This window comes from Dermacentor variabilis, chromosome 7, assembly GCF_050947875.1.
Source record: "Dermacentor variabilis isolate Ectoservices chromosome 7, ASM5094787v1, whole genome shotgun sequence".
Lineage (NCBI taxonomy): Eukaryota > Metazoa > Arthropoda > Arachnida > Ixodida > Ixodidae > Dermacentor > Dermacentor variabilis.
Window position 1 is genome coordinate 65,186,071 of NC_134574.1, and position 20,214 is coordinate 65,206,284.

Genomic DNA, 20,214 nt, shown 5'->3' on the forward strand with positions numbered 1-20,214 from the left:
CCCAAGGCGGTGTTTTAAGTGCCAGAGGTTCGGCCACGCATCACAATCATGTAGAGGCAAAGAAGCATGCGCGAAATGCAGCGCCAACGATCACCCATCTGAAAACTGTAACGCTCCCCCACGCTGTGTGAACTGCAAAGGGGATCATCCAGCGCCTTCACGATCATGTCCCTGTTGGAAAAAGGAGAAAGAAGTGATTGCTCTTACAGTAAAACAGAAGATTTCATTTTTCGAAGCAAGGAAGAGACTCTCACTCTTACCTCAAATAAGCTATGTCAATGTGGCGCCGCAGGGGGCAGCACGACATCGGTTTCAGGAGTCTACAGAGGTCACAGTCAGTGGTCTTGTAGCAACTCCATCCGCCCCCTCGGCGGCAGCAGCTAGTGCTGCTCCACCATCATCCAAGACGGCCCTGCAGACAGTTGTTCCGCAGGTCCCAAGGCTAAACAGATCGCCAAAGCCCGAGGCACGTGTCTCGGCCCCTGGCTCTCGATCATCCAGCGCCTCTGAGAAGGCGATGGAGGTCGATACCAAAACCACGGCGCCATTGACGCCAAAAAAACAGCGCTCTTCTGAGCGCTCTAAGAAGGACAAGGTCCTTATAACTATACAGAAAAAGGGACAGGCAACCTGAACGGTTACCGCCCATTAAACGTGTACTGTCCCATATCGCATGTCACCTTTACCTTTTAAGAAGTTCGCAAACATCGGTACATTTGTGATTTTACAACCATGGCTTTCATTGTACACTGGAATTGCAGAGGTCTTATTCACAATATAGGTGACATCAAAGACATTATGAACACTTTTTCGCCAGTTGCAGTGTGTCTTCAAGAAACGAATCGTGGTGCAAAAAATAGTAACATTCTCAAAAGTTTCATCGTTGTCCAAAGGGACCGCGAACACTCTAGCCGTTTGTCAGGAGGAGTCGCCATAGTCGTTCAGGGCGGCACCCCTACACGAAATGTTCAGCTGAATACTTCTTTCGAGGCTGTTGCCGTCACCGTTCTATCGCATAAAACCATCACCATCTCTTCACTTTATATTCCACCCCATACTCACTTTATTACTAGACAACTGGAAAATCTAATACACCAGTTGCCGGAGCTTTTTATTCTAGTAGGAGATTTTAATGCCCATTGTAGCCTCTGGGGCAGCGATAGAACAGACCAAAGAGGGCAAGTAATCGAAGATTTTATTTTGTCGAACAGCATATGTCTTTTAAATTCGGGTTCACCAACATATTTCTCACCAAGCTCACGCAAATTTAGCTGTCTAGATTTAGCCTTCTGCTCACCGTCTGTATTTAGCGATTTTAAGTGGGAAGTCCTGGACACTTCATATGGAAGTGATCATTTGCCGGCACTTATCAAGCTAACATCTCCATTACCTACCAGAAACTCTAAGCCACGTCGCTGGAAAACACATCTTGCCGACTGGCCGCTCTTTATGAAATGTGCAAAACTCGAAGAAGTCCTTTTAAATGAACTCAGCGTAAATGAAATTAATGAGAAGTTCACTGCGGTTTTAATTTCAGCGGCAGAAAAATCAGTACCTCAAACATCCAGCCTCGTGCGAAAAAAAACATTTCCCTTGGTGGACGCCTGAGTGCACACAAACAAAAAAGCTTCAAAATAGGGCCCGGGGTATGTTACGAAGACACCCCACTTATACCAACCTTTTATGCTTTAAACAGGCCAAAGCCAAGGCACAATTTATCAGAAGGCAGGCAGAAAAATCATCGTGGAAGAAATACGTATCTTCCATAAACAGTTCAGTCACATCTAAACGCATGTTGGAACAGGTTAGAAAGTTTCGGGGAGACTACTCATCTTATACAATACCGTTACTTACAAGTCCAGACACACAAACAACAATACAAGAACAGGCAGATATACTTGGCGAACATTTCCGGGATGTATCCAGTTCAGGGAATTATACAAAGGAATTTTTACAGTACAAATAGTCTGCTAAAAAACAGAAGCTGCCCACTACTGGCGCGTTAAATGAACCATACAATTCCCCCCTCACACAACAAGAAATAAACAGAGTCCTTTCTGCAGGGGAAAACACAGCGCCAGGACACGACCGTATTCACTACGCCATGCTGGCTCATCTAACTCAGGCACCTGTAGAAGCTCTCCTTAAGTTTTTCAACATAATCTGGGAATCAGGTATAATGCCCGAAAAGTGGAAAAAAGCTACAGTAGTTCCATTTCTAAAAGCCGGTAAATGCCCAACATCCGCAAGCAGCTATAGACCCATTGCCCTCACGAGCTGTTTGGCAAAATCATTTGAAAGCATTATCAGTATCAGACTCTCATTTCTTTTAGAATCAAGAAACCTCATAGACCATCACCAGTGTGGATATAAAAAGGGTTGTTCAACTACTGACCATCTTGTCCGTCTTGAACATGAAATTCGACATGCATTTTTACACAAACAACACTGTCTTGCAGTTTTCTTCGATTTAGAAAAAGCCTATGATAGCACATGGAGATATGGAATTTTAAGAGACCTGGCTGACCTCGGCATCCGTCGTAAAATGCTGAATTGCCTAACTGATTTCATGTCCAATACAACATTTCAGGTACGTCTGGGTACAGTTCATTCTAATACATTTACGCAGGAAAACGGCGTTCCGCAAGGCTGTGTTCTCAGCACGACGCTGTTTATAGTAGAGATGAATTCAGTTAATAAGATTACACCGTCGTCTCTTATGCACTCTATTTACGTGGACGATCTCCAAGTGGCTTGCCGTGCTTCAAATTTGACAACCTGTGAAAGGCAGCTTCAAATGACAATAAACAAACTTACACAATGGGCCAACAAAAATGGTTTCCGTTTCTCCACGCAAAAAACAGTTACGGTTTTGTTCTCTCAGAAACGAGGGCTACACAGCGATCCAGTCCTAAAACTGAACGACACCATACTGCCGGTGAAACAAGACCATAAGTTTTTATGAGTAACCTTTTACACCAAACTAAACTTCCTAGCCCACATTAAAACACAAAAGATTAAGAGAAATAAAGCATTGAATATCCTCAAAGTTTTATCTCATAAGCACTGAGGTTCCGACAGAACCTGTCTTTTACGTATTTACCGGTCTCTTGTGCGTAGCTTTTTAGACTACGGCTCCGTGGTTTACGGCTCAGCCAGGCAGTCCTACATCCAACGACTTGACCCAGTACATAACATTGGACTGCGACTGGCAAGTAGTGCCTACCGAACTTCACCTATTCCAAGTTTATACGTCGAGTGTAATGAACCCTCCTTACAGCAGCGCAGAGCATTCCTCACTTTTTCGTACGTACTCTGAATTCAGTCATCACCCCAACACATATGCTACAACATCCTCACACAATGCAACACACGCTTACACTACACAAATAAACCGAACACGATTAGGCCACTTGTCCTGCGGTATGAGCAATACTGTCGTGATTATGACATTCCCCACGAAGTCCTCCAGGTTGCCAAGAAACCACAAGGATTGGCCCCGTGGTACGATTTCAGACACTTATGTGATTGGACGTTAACACATCTAAAGAAAAGAGACATCCCACACGAACACATTATACAGGAATTTCGTGCTCTTCAGGACAAATATCAATATCACATGGAATTCTACACTGATGGCTCTAAAACAAAAAATCACGTGGGTGTGGGGGCCGTAACGGAAAATTGGGAAACAAGTATTCGATTGCCACAACACGCCTCTGTTTTCACAGCTGAAGTTTACACTATATGGGTTGTTGTTAAAAAGATAATCACTGATAAACACAAACCTGCACTCATATACACTGACTCTTTAAGCACAGTGAAGGCTCTACAGCTGAAATCTGAGCGTGAACCCCTGATAGGAGACATTTTAAATATGTTGGCGCTTAACAAATACGGGAGGTCAATTCGTTTCTGCTGGGTTCCAAGTCATGTTGGGATACCGGGTAACGAAGCAGCTGATAGATGTGCATCGATGGCAGCGTACAAAGTGATAACAAACACAATACTTCCTTACAAAGATAGCATCCGTGCGATTAGAAAAGCCTTAACGGCAAAATGGCAACGCGAATGGGACCGTTGTGCCGACAACAAGCTACATCTCACTAAACCCATAGTTGGCGAGTAGAAGTCATGCTGTCATCAGCAGCTGTTCATTGAAGTAGTTTTATGCCGACTACGCATTGGGCACACACACCTCACAGACAATTATTTACTTACGAAAGAACACAGACCAACATGTGAGAAATGTCAAGAGCCACTAACAATAATGCACATCTTACTGACATGTACGCATATTGAAACACACAGACGAGCACTTTTACACAAATTATATCAACTACACATACCTTTACACCCTTCTCTAATTTTAGGTGATGATCCGCTAGTCCCAATATGTGACATCCGTAAATTTCTAGATGACACTGGCTTTTTAAATAAAATATAGATTATTAACATAGCCCTTTCCTTCACAAACTGGATTTTAAAACATCACGTGTTTGGCGCAGCATAGCCTTAGCCGCTTTTGCGCCATTAAACTCCATCTAACTAACTAATCAGTTTCATAGTATCCTGTGTTTATAGGACCGCTTTGAACCCTATTGTACTATGGGGGTAAATGTCATTGTTGTACAAGAACCTGGAGAGTCGAATGAGTACGGCATGCTCCGCTACCTTACTCACACAGGATGCAAGCGAGATAGGCCTCAAGTTGTCAATGCTAGGTGTTTGGCGAGGTTTCGGGATAAGTACTGCGAGAGCAGTATTCCAAGGCGATGGTATGGTTTCATTCCTCCAAATTTCTATAATTTCCTCTGTGTGGTATTCGATTGATGTAGCATGCAGATTTAGCAACGCCTTGTAACAGATGCCTTCCGGTCCTGGGCGGGGGGGATCTATCATCTAGTCCATTATAGAGCCCTATGAATGTCCTCAATGCCAAACTCCGCATCCAAGTAGGAATTGGCCTGGCCTTGGAAATCGAGATCTACAGTAGACCGCCCTGACACGACTGGGAGATTTGTCAGCAAGCGCACGGATTAACTCAACCTCATAGGTCATTGGTGCGGTCTTATGTATTGTTCTACCAATGTCATGCCTCTGATTGGACTTATTATTAGTCTCGGTAAACAGGTGCTTAAGCAAGTTCCAAGTTCTACCATTACGCATCTGGCCGTCTATAAAATTACAAACCTCGTCCCAGTGCTGTTTAAAGAGGGTTACACAATTTCCTCAATGTGTTTATTAATCTCAGATATCCTTTTGCGTAGCATACGATGAAGCCGTTGACTATTCCATCTGTTGAGAATAGACTGTTTGGCTTCTAACAGGTGGGCTAACCTGCTGTTCATTTTCTCAACGGGCAGGTCGGTGCAGACTTTAGAGGTTGTACGCCGAACGACCTCTTGGAGCTGACCCATCCATTGATCTATGGTAGGTCAGGAATCTGAGGGAGGCCTCCGCTCCCAAAGCTTCCGCAGTTTATCCAAGTCCGTGTACGACAATTCACGCCGTTTTAAAGCGAAGCATTGTTTGCCTCTTCCTTTGACTTTCCCACTGCTGCTGCTGCTTTTGTCAAGCACACCACCTCGGAAACGGGAGGCGTTGATTCCTAACGTATGTATACATGACAGAGGCGAGTTAGAGAGTTAGAGATACTAGAAACTCGTTTTCACACCACCACGTCGAATATGCACAATGCCTTCTGGAGTTCTCTGGCCGTCACCGCTTAAGCATCTAGACAGCTGTAATTATCCATGCCTCCGCTTAGAAGCATTGCAGAAACTGCAGCGCTTCCCTCTCAATTAACGTGCAAGTCCAGAGGGGAGGCAGGCAGAATTGTAGGAAGACGGGAGGAGAAGAGGCAGTTCCAATACAAGGGCGGGGGGATGACGTGAGAAAGCAAGCACACCCTACTACCATACGACGGTGGTTGCGGGGAAATTGGATAAGCTTAATTTCAAGGCAGGGAACAGTAGGTTGCTGCTATTTCTGAAAAATAAACACCTTGCAAATATGTCAAGCGGCCAAACTAGGCAGGGCGTGCAGAAGCAGAGCCCCATTGCTTAAAGCGCACTGCATTGTCCAGGCGACACTATGGAAGCGGTTGATTGTCAAATCAACACTTCTGCGCACGCCATGGTAGCTCTGCGGCTACTGCATCGCTAGATGTCGCAGATTTGATCCCGACCGCGGCAGCCGCATTTCGACGCGAGCGAAATAGAAAACGCACGTGTACTTAGATTTTGGGACACGTTAAAAAACTTCACGGTGTCAAAATTAATCCGGAGTCCACCACTAGCGCTTGCCTCATAATCTGAGTTGGGTTTTAGCACATACAGCCCCCATGATCCAATTCAAGTTTAATAGTCCTGCCACAATGCGATGTGCCATGTCAGGCAGGGACTATGCTCAATCCTCTCAGAGGTTATGAAATATGGCGCACAACAACGCCTCAAGCAAACACCTCTCCCTACGTGTTCTGTGTACTACGCAGAGAAACAGCACTGGCGCCCGCTAGGTAACGGTTAACATCAACTCACCATTCTCCTGTTAGACTAAACGTTGAAAAATTGACCTTAACCGTGAACATCACCGCTAATTATCGGCAATCAAAGCATTCAACACGGAAAGCTTCGCTTACATCGATTCCCACAGTGCGTGGGATCTGAATATTTTTTTACCCCCGATAGGAAGCTAGGCCTTACGGATGTAATGATCATTACCAAGGTTCTGAGCGAAGTTATTCCATTCAGTCTCAGGCACGTTCTTGACAAAGATGAAACCAGGGGTAGAGTGCCTATACGTGGATTTCTCTAATCGGCTCGGAAATTTAGGATCAGTGATCAGCGTCAGGTCCAGATCCATGGAATTCTGTCAGAGGTGCTTAATCTTATTGGTGTCATATTTATAACGCCAGACCTGAAGCGGGGCGTTCAAGTCCCCTGCAACAATAGTAGGGCTAGAGCCTGCCATGTCTACAGCGTTGCGCAGCAGTCTTAAACCTCTGCCTTCTATCGTTAGGACTACTGTAAATATTAAGAACATAGCGCGCTTAATCTGGGCTATCTCAGCCGTTAGCCTAATAATGTTCTCTCTTAAGGCCACGTTCTCACGCTCTGATCTCTTGATTTTTTTCTAAACTATGACCCCGCTCTGGCAGCGACCTTGACATCGCCTCGAATGGTCTCCCGCGGACCCGATCTGCCCAAGTGGGGCAGCCTTCCTCGTTGACGACCTGCTGCTCCTGCTTGTGTCCCCTTGCTCCGGTTCTGGACCTGGTTCGGCTGCTGGGCTCGAAGCAAACCATGGAAGCAGATCGTCCTATGATGCGACCATGGGAAATGCTCCGGCATAAACCCCTGGAACGGTGACAACGCCTAGACCACGATCTGGAGCGGTGGCGTCTTCCCTCGATTGTTCGATGCTGGTTCCCCACTACATCAGTTCCCCGGCAGTTCCCCACTCCGGGAACTGCCGTTCGGCACCGCGGTATTCCGGGCTAGGGCTTTTCATCTGGCTCCTTTCGTTTCTGGCTAGTTCTCTTCGAAGACATCGAATGACCTATGGGATTTCAAAGCGTTGTCTGCATTCTTTGCGTGCCGTGAGATGGCTCTCGCCGCAAAACATGCACTTAGGCATGGACTGATGCTGCTCCTCCGGCTTCGAGGCTTCACAAGGTCTGCATATGCCTTTGTTGGGTGTCGGACGTACTTCGGCACGATGGCCGAGTCTTCCGCAAACGTAGCAGCTGTCGATCTGCTTAGATCTGACCAATGCATTGCCATACCTAACGCAGTTGGGTACCCGGTATCCGTCAAAAACAGTTATGTGGGTTCTGGTATCTGATTTTCTTGGCTGCCAGTGCCAGGGAATGACCCGCTCTTACTCGCACGCACGGCTAAGAGCGGGTGCGAGCGAGGAAATGTGGGGACTTTTGCTCCTTGAATATACGACTCTGCCTAGGTACTACGGAGGAGTTTCTTAGCGCGTGTTGTATGCGCTTGTCGCCAGGCGCGCCGGCAGAAGTCGCGGGGTGCGGTAGTGATGAACCTAGCATCGCAAGTTGGCGGCTCGACGCAATCATATTTATTCAATCGTGTTGTTTGCTAATTAAAACAACGTGTCGCTATTTCGAATTATTAGTGGCGCCTCCAGAACACCAAAGAGGCAACGGGGACATCAAAGCTAGAAGCCGGACTGGTCCATGGGTTGGGGCTCGCAGAGGCCTGTCCCTGCCAGAGGAGTAAAAGATTGGCTGTCCGTGATAGCGGACAGCCAATTTTTTTTCGAGCACCCCCTGGCGCGCTTCATCCTCCACGGCCTCAACGCACGGGCTGCCCGCCCTCCAACTTTGATCCCCTCCGCTACCACTTCGGTGCCCCGGAGATCCCGCGCCGCCTGCTTTAAACAACCTCAGGTGCTCTCCTGAGGCCACGGCTTGCCGGTGATATGTGCCCTCCTGGAGCAGTGCTTGTAGAAGATGCAATCTATCGTCACGGCAACAAAGTAACCTGCGTCTTATACAACACCAGTCAGAACCTTGCCCCTTCAGAGACAGTGATCACCAAATGGGGCGTCCGTGCCCACTGCCTCACCGCGCGGGCAATCAGCGGCGGAGCGTAAACAAACTCGACCCTCTCCGCCATGCCGGCACACCTAGGCACAAACGCACGCTACACCCGCAAAGAAACTTCTCCACCGTAGTGCCTAGGCAGAGTCACATATTCAAGGAGCAAAGGTCCCCAGATTTTCTCCCTCACACCCGCTCTTACTCGCGCTTGCGCATAAACGTCGAGCGCCGCCAAAAGCGCAACGCCCCACTGTACCTACTAGCAATTGTAAAAACTCTGCCCGGTACGGCATCACCAGCGCGGTAACGTCGTCTTCGGCAATGGAGGAAGGACGGATTCACGTACATGCGTAATTTTTGCACGAGTCGCGCATCCGCTCCCTTTGGATGACCTTTATACACCTTCCATCCTTAATGTCGGGTGCATACCATTGCGTTTCACACTGCTTGCTACCTTTCTTTTAGCACATACTGAGGCTTTTCTCGTTTACGAATAACGCCTACCTCCTGTGCATGGCGTAGATTTTTCTTTCACCGCATGCTTATTGCCGTAGGCAGTGGGTCTTTCAAAACAGTACTCAAGATGGCAGCTATAGACCGCGCACACAATGGGGTTAAACTGCACCCTCTCGTTCTGTATTAGATAAAGGGTTGTCTGGCTAAGCATTTCGTCCAGTTTTTGTAAAGTGGTTTTCTGCCTTGACATTGAATTTTACAGCCGAGTCCCCACAGAGTGCTGCGCATTGAATTTTACCAATGTGCGCAATGGTCATACTAGAAAAGCACAGTTGGCACCTACGTTACACTTCGTTGCCATTTTTTTAAACTGCTTCGCCGCTTTAGCAGCGACACAGTTGTACCTGGCGCTCAGCATGACAATATCATCGTGACGGTAAAGGCCAACTGCAAAAAAATTTCACTTGGGTTGTCTGTAAATGCTCAGCATATACTATTAAATTAAACGTGGCATAGCCGCAGCGCTGGTATTAGTATTACGCTCTCATTAGAAACATTTAAATAGCGCTTAAGCAGACGACGCGCCCACCTTGCGTTGAGCGATAGTGATGCTGACATGACGAAAGTTTCAGAACTGCTGTACGCGACTGGTAATCTTTCAGTGGTGCCTAGGCGCCCAAGCGCGCCATTCGCTTATCATTTGCGAGTTGATGGGCGTCTCTCTCGGCGCACGTGATTTGGGCTATATTGCAAGACTGCCTACGCGTTGCGTGGCCGTTTGGGGCTTGAAGACGTACTCGAACACGACCGATGGCTGTGCAGTACACCGTGCTGCGTAGTGGAAAGTAAGCCCATCTTTCCTGTACCAGCTTTCAGAACACAAGCGTGCACAGCACCGCAGTAGGCAAGTGTGACGCGGACCAGTCAACGCGCGTAAGGCATGTAAACTGCACTTGACGAAGTGGCACTAGCTAAATTTTCCGAACACAGTCACTTACCCATGGAAGACCTGCTTGCTAAATGCTTTCACGGGACGATTATAAACACTATAAGCCGTGATGGCGCACGAAAAGCAAAGGTAACCTGCATTCAGGAGCGAATGTTTCCGACAAAGCAGCAGAAAGACACAACACTTCAAGCATGAAGCAGCAAAGTCTGAAAAATATTTCGGGAAAAGGCACGAACGTTCATTGATTCTACCTGGTTGCGATCCTGTCAAATATTCCCTAGAAAAGTCCTTAACATCGGACATGACAACTTATTGTCTGGGCATCAAGGCATTCGGTAACCGTGGACAGGTTGCTTGGATAATTTTATTGGTCCTCCGTCCAAGAGGAGGTTGAAAGATTAGTCAGATCGTGCGATGCCTGTCAAAGAACCTTTCCAAAGGGCACAGCTAGCCCGGCTCCACTTAGAGGAATGCCGCTTAATAATACCCCGTTTGAACGGGCCGTAGTAGATATCATCGGTGCTTTGAGTCCGACATAGAGCAAGGGGAATGGGTATGCAGAGTGTTTCACATAACTTGAGCCAAACTTTAAACGTATGCAAATAATACTTAGCTAGACCACAACAAGCTAATGTTGTTTGCCATCGCTTGCAGATACTCGGATAATTTTTTGCATGCCAACTAATTGGATAATTATTGATGATTAATTAATGAATTCCTCGATTATTATTGTGAGATGAAAACGGTCGATGAGAAAGTTGTTGAGAAAGATGAAAAACTCCATACAGCTTTCGGTTTCTCAATACGTGCTACATAAAAGCTTTTCCGTGCGAAGCACGCAAAATTTGGCAGCAGTGACAGCATCGACTGTGCATCTGCTAAACGGTTCCTGCTTCACATTGCAGATTTGTCGCATACGAAAGCCCGAAAACCGTATCAGCATCGCTGGCGAACCGGCCTACGATAAACGTGACGAACGACTGAGCTGGGCAACTGCGCAAAGCCGGATAGTTCCTTTTAAAACGGCGCTGGACACCAGGACCTCGTGACCAACTTACAGCTTATAAAGACGGCAATGCTCAGGAGAGACTTCATTTGGCAGCAGTGACAGCATTGACTGAGCATCTGCTAAACGATTCCTGCTTCACATTGCAGGTTAGCATTCTTTCCTTTTGCCTCTTTAAACTTCTTCAGAAGTTTTGCTGTCACTGCTGTCACAGTGTACCATAGTGTGTATCTATAGTTTTTACCCGGTTGCGTTAAGGTTTGCAAGTGTGCCTAGTTAACTCTAGAAATGGCTTCTAGCAAGACTGACGCTCTGTCGGATATTGCTAAAGCCTTGGTTGAAAAGGCGCCAGCTAGCATTAAGGAAGTATCAAAGGTGCTCGCAGCGATGTCCTCTAAATTTGTTGATGCAATGGGTGACTTATAGAAGGAGATGAACAAGATTGATGCGACGAATAACTCAGTGAAAGCTGAGCTAACTTCCATCAGACAATCAGTCGAGTACATGAACGAAAACTTTGAAGATTTCCTCAAAGAAATAAAAAGCCTTCAACTTGAGCTTACTGAAGTGAAAAACCAGGGCCTGGAATGCAAGAAAGAGAACCTAAGACTAAACGAAGAGCTTCAGGAAACGAAAAAGCAGCTTATTGAGTTAAAGCCGTACAACAGGCGCAATAACCTGGAATTAAGGGGTATACCAAAGGCTGACAATGAAGACGTCCTCGGAGCAATCGGAAAAGTCGCATCTTCCTTGTGCGTCCAGCTTTCTGATGGTGACATTGACGTAGCTCACCGCGTCCCATCGAAGAACAATACGCCTCCAAACGTAGTTGTGAAGTTCACATCCAGGTCAGTTCGTGACAAACTGTTGAAGGCAGCCAAAAAGAAGCGACTGAATACAGCCATGCTGGGTTTTCCTAATAGCGATACAGTGTACGTAAACGAACACTTGTGCCTCGAAAACAAAATCTTGCTGGGAATAGCCATCCAACAAAAACGAGAGAAAGCATGGAAATTTGCATGGGTTTCTGAGGGGAAAATACTAACGCGGAAATCCGAGAACTCCAAAGTAGTGCATCTAACACGTGAAGAAGACTTAGCAGAAATAGTTTAAGTAATTTTATAACATGCACACCCTATTCGTTAACAATGGCTTATTCAATCAAAGAGATTGACAATCTTTGTAGAGCAAAATCTACACCAGTTTTTCATTGCAATATCCGTAGTATTAATAAAACCCAGACTTGCTTTCTGCTTTCCTGTCGCTACATGAACATTCGTTCAGTGTCATTGCAACAATTGAGACGTGGCTGCGGAAAAGTGAAATAATCAGTCTTCCAGGTTACAGAACAGAATCAAACGCGCGCGACTCACGTTCACGCGGGGGTGGAGTTGCATTGTTTGTAAGAGATAATATATCGTATAGTAAAGTTGCAGCGGCCACATATAGTTGCAATCACATGGAATCCCTTTTTATTCGGCTAGAGTGTGACGTCATCATTGGTGCAGTTTATCGGCCACCGAGCGGTAAACTCGCAGGATTTCTCGATAAGCTGGAAACAATTTTCTGCGCTGTGTCACAGCAGCGAAATGAACCAGTGATAATAGTAGGCGGCATGAACATAAACACATATGGCATGCATAACTGCGACTATAGCTATTTGTTGCAATCTTACAACTATCGTAATTTAATTACGTCGCCGACGCGTATAACTAAGGCCTCTTCGTCTTTAGTTGACCACGCATTAACAAATCTAGACACGGGGGTTTCCGGGGGCGTTTACCAAGAGCTAATCTCTGATCATCTACCTGTCTTTGCCGCTTTAGATAATCCAATTAGTACCAAAGAAATAAGAAACAGCATTGGAATGAAAATAGATTACAAGCTATTACGAGAAGAAATCCTTCGCATTAATTTCAGTGAAATTTTGAGCGAGGATATCGACATTGAAATAAATAACCAAATTGCATATCTTAATATCGCCGTAGCTAGGAGTAATCGCAAGGTCTGGAAGGGTCGACATGATACGCCCATGTGCCCTTAGATGACAGAGCACATACTTCAAACACTTAAGGTTAAAGAATACTGGCATGACAAATGTCGCCGTAATAAATATAATATATACTACTTACAGCAATTCAAAGTACAGCGGAATAAATCTGTCGCTATGATTATATCGCGCAAAAGAGCCTATTATGCTCACCTAATTACACAGACCGCTGGTAACACAGAAAGGCTGTGGGAAATTATAAACGAAATCACAGGAAAACAACGCGAGCTAAGTGTGCTTCCCGAAACCACTCATAATGACGTTGTAGAGAATGTTAACACATTCTTCGTATGTATCGGTCCATCCCTGGCTGAAAAGTTTAGTGAATCAGAAAATATATCTATCTTGGAGAGTCCCCTATACGTATGTATACCATTGAACTTGCAGACGTGATGGCAACAGTCAATAAGGTGTCAGCCTCTAAAGCCTCCGGACTAGATGGTATTTCTATTCGAATGATAAAAGAGAATATAGATATGTTAGGGTCAGTATTGTGCCACTTGTTTAACCACTCCGTTAACTGTTCTAGATATCCGTCTCAGCTGAAGATAGCTTAGGTTGTCCCTATCTTCGAAGATGGAGGCCGAAATGATCCTTGCAATTACAGGCCGATATCCGTGCTCAGTACCATTAATACTATATTTGAAAAAATTCTAACGCATCGGTTCCACAAGTTTATTGATAAGTACAAGGTTATGTGCCCACAGCAACATGGCTTTCGTTCGAATCATTCAACTTCGTCAGCAGTGTTAACGTTAACTCAAGTGAATAATGAAGCTTTGCAAAATAATATACTTGTGTGTGTCATATTCCTGGACCTAAAAAAAGAATTCGATACAGTTGATCACAACATGCTCTTACATAAACTACAGCATTATGGCTTCCGCGGTAGCTCATTAGATCTTCTTACTACCTTCATGAACGAGTACAAGTACTAAGAATGAACAATATTGCATCATCGCCTAAGCATACGCGCACTGGAGTCCCTCAAGGATCCGTCCTTGGACCCCTTTTATTTTAGTGATACATTAACGACTTCCCACTTATTTTTGGTACAAGTGAAACCCTTATGTACGCCGACGACACTTGTATTGTAGTAACAGCCGATAACACTTGTGATCTGGAAACTAAAGCAAACGAAGAGTTGAAAAAAGCAAGTGAAAGGTTCTCAAAGAGCAAACTTACGAATAACGTTAGTAAAACCAAGTATGTGGTATTTCGAACGCGTAACGATACTTTTCCTGCTAGATCATTAGATTTAGAAATAAACAATTTTCCATTAGGCGAAGTCAACTCATTTCAATATCTTGGCGTGATTTTCGACCGCAATCTGCACTGGCAGGAACAAATAAGCGCAGTTTGTGAAAAGCTCGCATCAGGATGCTATGCACTCTCACAAGCACGGCATAGTCTCGATACTAACACACTGCGTATTTTATATTTTGCACTCATCCATAGCCATATCACATATTGTAATGAATCATGGGGTACGACATACAAAGCTTATCTTGAACCTGTACGCAAACTTCAAAAGCGCGCCCTGAGAATAATTACCCATTCACGTTACGATAAACCAAGTCTGATTTTATTTAATAGAATGAATGTGTTGCCGTATGACAAGATACACGAATTGTGTCTTCAACATTGTTAAACACAACCTCCCTTTTCAGGTTTCTATATGTTATTCATCTTTTCGTGCGACCAGAAATCAAACCTGCGGTAATATTAATCTTCCTCCAACTAAAAACATTTATGGACAACGTTTGCTACAGTTTTCAGGGTCAAAAATTTGGAATAAACTACCAGCAGAAATAAAACAAGCAAATAATTTTTCATCGGTACTTAAGAAATACTTGCTTAGCCTCAATAATGGTTTCCAACTGTAACAATCATGATGTCCCTTCTTTTCTTTAGTAACTCGCTGACACCTGCTGAACATATCTTAGTGTTTCGATTTTGTCGAGATTAATAATGTGTGTTCATATTAATGCAGAAACTTGCATTATTATGAACACAAATAAACACAACTAGTGTGTTGTTTTTACTTAGAAATGTTTATAATATAAGATACTTTTCACTGTTTCGCATTTCATTGTGTAGGCTCGTGAAAACTAATGTTATGTGACAAATATGTGTATGCACGTGATGTATTTTATTTGCTTTGTACCAGCAGTTGTTATTCATTTTTCATTGGACCCGCAGCTAGCCTGTGGCTATGGGTCCAACCAGTTCTGGTATTTCTGTATGTTCTATATCTGCAAATAAAGAATTGAATTGAATTGAATTGAAAGAAACCCGCCAATACACGCACAATTGCCGCGTGAATGGCCGCTCGAGGCACTTTGTGTGTATTCGCCAGCTGCTTTCACGCTCGGAAAAACACTTTTTTGTAACACGTATATGCTAGCGCAAAGCCGTGTGGGGCGTTTCTCATGTTTCTCTCCAATTTGCTCATTTACACTTTTAACGTATTTATAATGATTGAGAAGTATATAATCAATTCAGATTATTGTCTAATTAGGCAGAATTCAAGAAATAATCTGAGTAGTTCTACGCGCCCGCAAACTACGTTACCCTGGCTCTGCCCAGCTATGTAGCATTCGCATATATTTAAATTTTGGCTGAAATAAAGTGAAACATCCTATATACTCACTATTGTGGACTTCGCAACATGATTCCCGGACGCCATCCCTTTACGTTCGATTGACTCAGCAACCGAGCTAAACTTCATGTTGAGATGTTCCTTGAAGAATTCGTTTCCCATGCGAGATTCTTTGTGACCAGGCATTGCGTTTTATATCAGTGTTGATGCGGACAATAAGTGATTTAATCGTAATGGAGTATCGGAGCGCAAGACCCTATCATCTTATGTGTAAAGGCATAGTGGAGCACTTCAATGGCACACTTTAGGTGATGCTGCGGAATCTATGCCCAGAAAAACTGAAAGCCCGGGATTGATATCTCGCCCCCTGTTCTTTTTGCGCACCGCTAGGTTCCGCAAACTAGCCTCGAATTTTCGCGATTTGAACTGATATACGGATTTCAAGTACGAAGACTCTTGGCCATAATCATGGATATTTACACAAGAGAGCGGCTCAAGGAAGATGTTACAGCGACACACGCATATATCCTCGAGCTCAGAAACAGACTACAAGACACCTTGAAGTTAGCTCACTAGAACTTGCGCGAAGCTGAGAGGACATGCTCACACTCAGCCAGTGATAACCAGTGATAACCAGATATCCCAACCAGTGATAACAAAGTCATGATGCTCAATATCCCTTGAACGTCGATGACAACGGGACCGAAAAACATCTGATGCTTAATACCACGGCTAGTTTGAATGCTAGATCTTGCCTGTACATCTTGTAGAAATAGGTACTTATTTCATCTGATCCTGGAGACTGGCAAACGTTCAAGTTCTCTACAGCCTCCTTCGCTTCGTCTGCGGAGATAGGCAGTTCTAGAGTTCCTTTAGTGGCATCATCCAACTGTGGCATAAATAAGACAAATTCTATCTTGAAGCTTACAATGTTTACTGCAGTGTAAGAAAACAGCTTTTTATATTATATAAAGAACGAGTAGTTCAATTTCAGACTTTTCCTTTGTGGAGTTTCCGTCGAATTCTATCTCCACTATATCGTTTCGACGAACATATTTCTTCTCCATGCCTAGGGCATGTTTCCTCGGTGTTTCACCAAAGGCCAAGCGTTCTGCTCTAGCCCACACAAGTGCTTCTTGATAACGCTTTCGTTAATAAATTCAAGTTTCCTTTTCACCGAGCAAATGTTATTCTTAAATGCTGCAGGCGCTATACTTTCCTCTGTGCTTAGCACCCAAAAATCGCACATAATAACCTCTCTTCCTTCATGTTTTCGTTCTTTACCTTATATTCGCTCGTTCTATGGCAGCCATCCTAAACTTTCACTCGAAACGTTCTCATTCCGTAATGAATTCAGTTCCTCTGACAGTACCTCGAATTTTTATTTCATCAATCAGCTTCGACGTAAATGTTTCATCTTCCAGAAGATTAGTGTTCAGTGTCCACATTTCCGACGTGAAGTTTTAGTAGCTTTCTTGTGGCAACCCATACCAAATACCGTCAGGAAATGGTCGTTATATCATGCAAGGACAAGACGATAATTGTAACACAGTGGAATAATTTCGAACGAAACATATGCCCTATCCAAGAGAGCATGGACAGTCCCTTAAAATTGTGTGCACGGTAATCATTGGGCAGAGCATAAATATTCATCCTCAAGACTATACTGATTAATTATGTCGGCCAGCACAGATGTGATTGAATCTCTGAATGGCAAAGGGCTGGTTTTATCTTCCTCTACACACACACAATTAAAGTCCCCCAGAAAGATTAATGTCCGTTCGCTACTGCAATAATGCTTAATATCCTCCAAGAAATTGCGGCGTTATTCGGTTTTATTAGATGCGTAAGCACATATTGCGTGGCACTGTATAGAGGAGAAAATGAAATCGCATACACTGGAAAGTTCCAACAGGCAACTATAACTTCTTGTGCAGTTATGCCTGAGCATTGATGCACAAACTGGACACACCCCGGTGACTTACGGACTGCATGAGAGTACCATACTTTCGATCCAGTCATCACCATCCATTTTCATTTCCTGAATTTCGAATAAATCTAATTCTTTCTCAGATACCAATAGCTGACTCTGCTTGTTTTCTGCTGTAAGCTGTCGGACATTTTGCGTCGCAAATCGTAAAGGTTTTCTTGTGGTTGGCGTTATGACGGGGTAGGACCAGGCCTAGTGTACAGCCACCACTTTGGCTCGACATGCGGGCTTCAAAACAAAGCTCGCGAAGACGGCCATTCGTGGCGCGAAAGTGACTTATTACTCCACTCCGGCTCGAACAGCACATGACGGCGGCTGGTTGGCTCGTCATGGCGACGCTTTGGCGCACCTCCGTCGACCTTAATTGCAGTCGTTTCCTCACGTTCCTTTGCCGAAACGACGGACCGTTCAGCAGTACCAGGGTCTTGCTCGGACGCTGTCACGTTTTCCACAGAATTCGGCTTCAGGAGCAGTGTCTCATTGTTTTCTTTTTATGCTCATCGTATCCGGTCTTGGAGAGGGACTCCGTCATCGTTTGAGAAGGCACGGCTGCGTTCTCTGCTTGCCCCTCATACATGACGAGCTTCTCATTCTCTCCTTGCCTTCATGGGCCAGCGGTACGGGCGTACGTTCTAGACTGCATCACACAAGTAGCTTGCAGCACTGCCGAAGCTACGAGGCGCGCACCGGGGATAACCTTGCACAGGGGAATATAGTTCTGGGTGTAACTGGTTGGTTGCTGGCTGCACTAGAGAGTTGTATTTGTACTCGCTACATGATACAGCGCAGCGATACGTGACATGTTAGGACCACGCGCATGCACCTGGTTTATCGAGAATTACCGTGGCAGTTACCGCCGGTAACCATAATTGCCATGCTTGCCGTTAACATCTGGCAACATAATATCCATTCTGCCACGACCACCCGCTTCGATCTGATTTCGCGCTTCTTACTGGCTCTCCGCCCTGTCAGCAAGAAAAGAAAGTGAGAAAAACCAAAGTCGCTAACTCTCATCTCAAGCTCAGGTAAAAGCTTTAGGTACGTTTGGTCGTAATTACTGTGATCGGCTGTCTGTTTTCACGCTGCTAGCACAAAAGAGAGGGCGCCGAGCCGCGTAAAGAAAGTTTACAGGCAATTGATGACTGCTTATTCATTAACGGCAAAGAGAAGGAATCACAAGTTTGCAAGAACTTGCTCTAACATTAAGCGCGACGCTTTAATGATAGTTTAGAATACCGAAGAAATTTTGCATAACCAATGCGGAGAATAATTCCATCATTATGAAGAAAAAAAGAAAGCGCCAAAGCTCTTATCCCAATAAATGTGGACGGTAATACAATAAGCATTGGCGAAACCTAGCATGCCGTGTTAGCACCTCTGAAACGCGTTATGTGTGAGGTGTGTATGCAGTGGGCTCCTCTGTGTCTTTTTTTCTGCGCACGTTGCGTCATCTGGCAGTCCCACCGCGAGGTCGACACGTCGGGCGCATAAATATAAATTCCGTCAAGTATATTTAAATATACGACATACGGGTTCGACTCCAGGGAGAGTCGGATAAATTTCGTACGATGTTTTGCATATAAACGCGGCACATACCAAGTTTTTCTTGTTGACACCAAGGAGGTTCATTGAATAGCCGCACATACGCAGTGGCACCTACAGTGACCCTGGTAAGCGTGGAAGAGGTTCTTTGAAGAGCGGAACATCACCGAGTGGAACATACTAAGTGAAGCAAGTTGGCGCCACAGTTGGCGCCACAGTTTGCATCACAGATTGAAGCGCAGCGCTCCCCCAGCGGCGTGTAAGAAGTAACCCACAACAGCGCTTCTTCAGCGCAGCAGCCCAATGCATTAGACAATGAACTACTCAGTTATCCATGTTGGCAGGAGAACGGTTAGAGACCCATGCAGAGAGGCAGGAAAAAATTTAGTTACCGGAAAGTGCGTGAAGTATCCTAAAAGCGCAACCACACTGAAATGCGCGCTTGACGGCTGAACGAATATTCTATTTCTAGGATGCACAGACGGTGTTTCTATCTACAGTGAAACTGTAACGTTACCTGAATTAGAGGAAACGTTGTACGTTCGTACTGATTGACCATGAATGTTGGGAAACACAAGTAAATGCATTACACCGTACCAGAGAAGGAAACGAACCATTGCTGCTTTCTCGCTCCGCGGAAAAGCGCTGCTTCAATATGCCTTTTATATAGACTGCCCTGATCCATCCTATAAAAGATGATACTGACTAGAGCAGTGCATTGCCCTCCTGACCTTGTCGTCCTTAAGATACCCATTTACATTTGGGATGAAAAATCACATGCTGTACAGCAGTCCAATTGCAGTATTTTTCATGGCATCTGGCATTTCATACGCACGCACAGCAGAACAGGCAACTGCCTCGTTCTTTGACGTGCTCACAAGTAATGGAAAGCCAGAACAGGGCTAAACGAAGTTTAACGGTAAAGTAGAAAGTATCAATAACAATGGCATTCCCGGAACCTGCCATTGTTCTTTAAATCTGACAAAAAAAATGTGTCAAAAGTTAGAGATTTAAGGTTAGAAGAAACGCTCGTACATCGCCTGCTGT

The 20,214-nt window shown here is 44.9% G+C and overlaps 1 long non-coding RNA gene across 1 annotated transcript in view; it reads right to left on the bottom strand.

The window, feature by feature from the left end:
- LOC142586819 (uncharacterized) overlaps nucleotides 1-19,820 on the bottom strand; it is a 34,756-nt gene extending 14,936 nt beyond the window's left edge. The window contains exon 1 of the long non-coding RNA XR_012829252.1: nucleotides 19,685-19,820. This is a non-coding gene — a long non-coding RNA (uncharacterized LOC142586819). The remainder of the gene's footprint in view (nucleotides 1-19,684) is intronic.
- Between the last annotated feature and the right edge of the window lie 394 nt (nucleotides 19,821-20,214).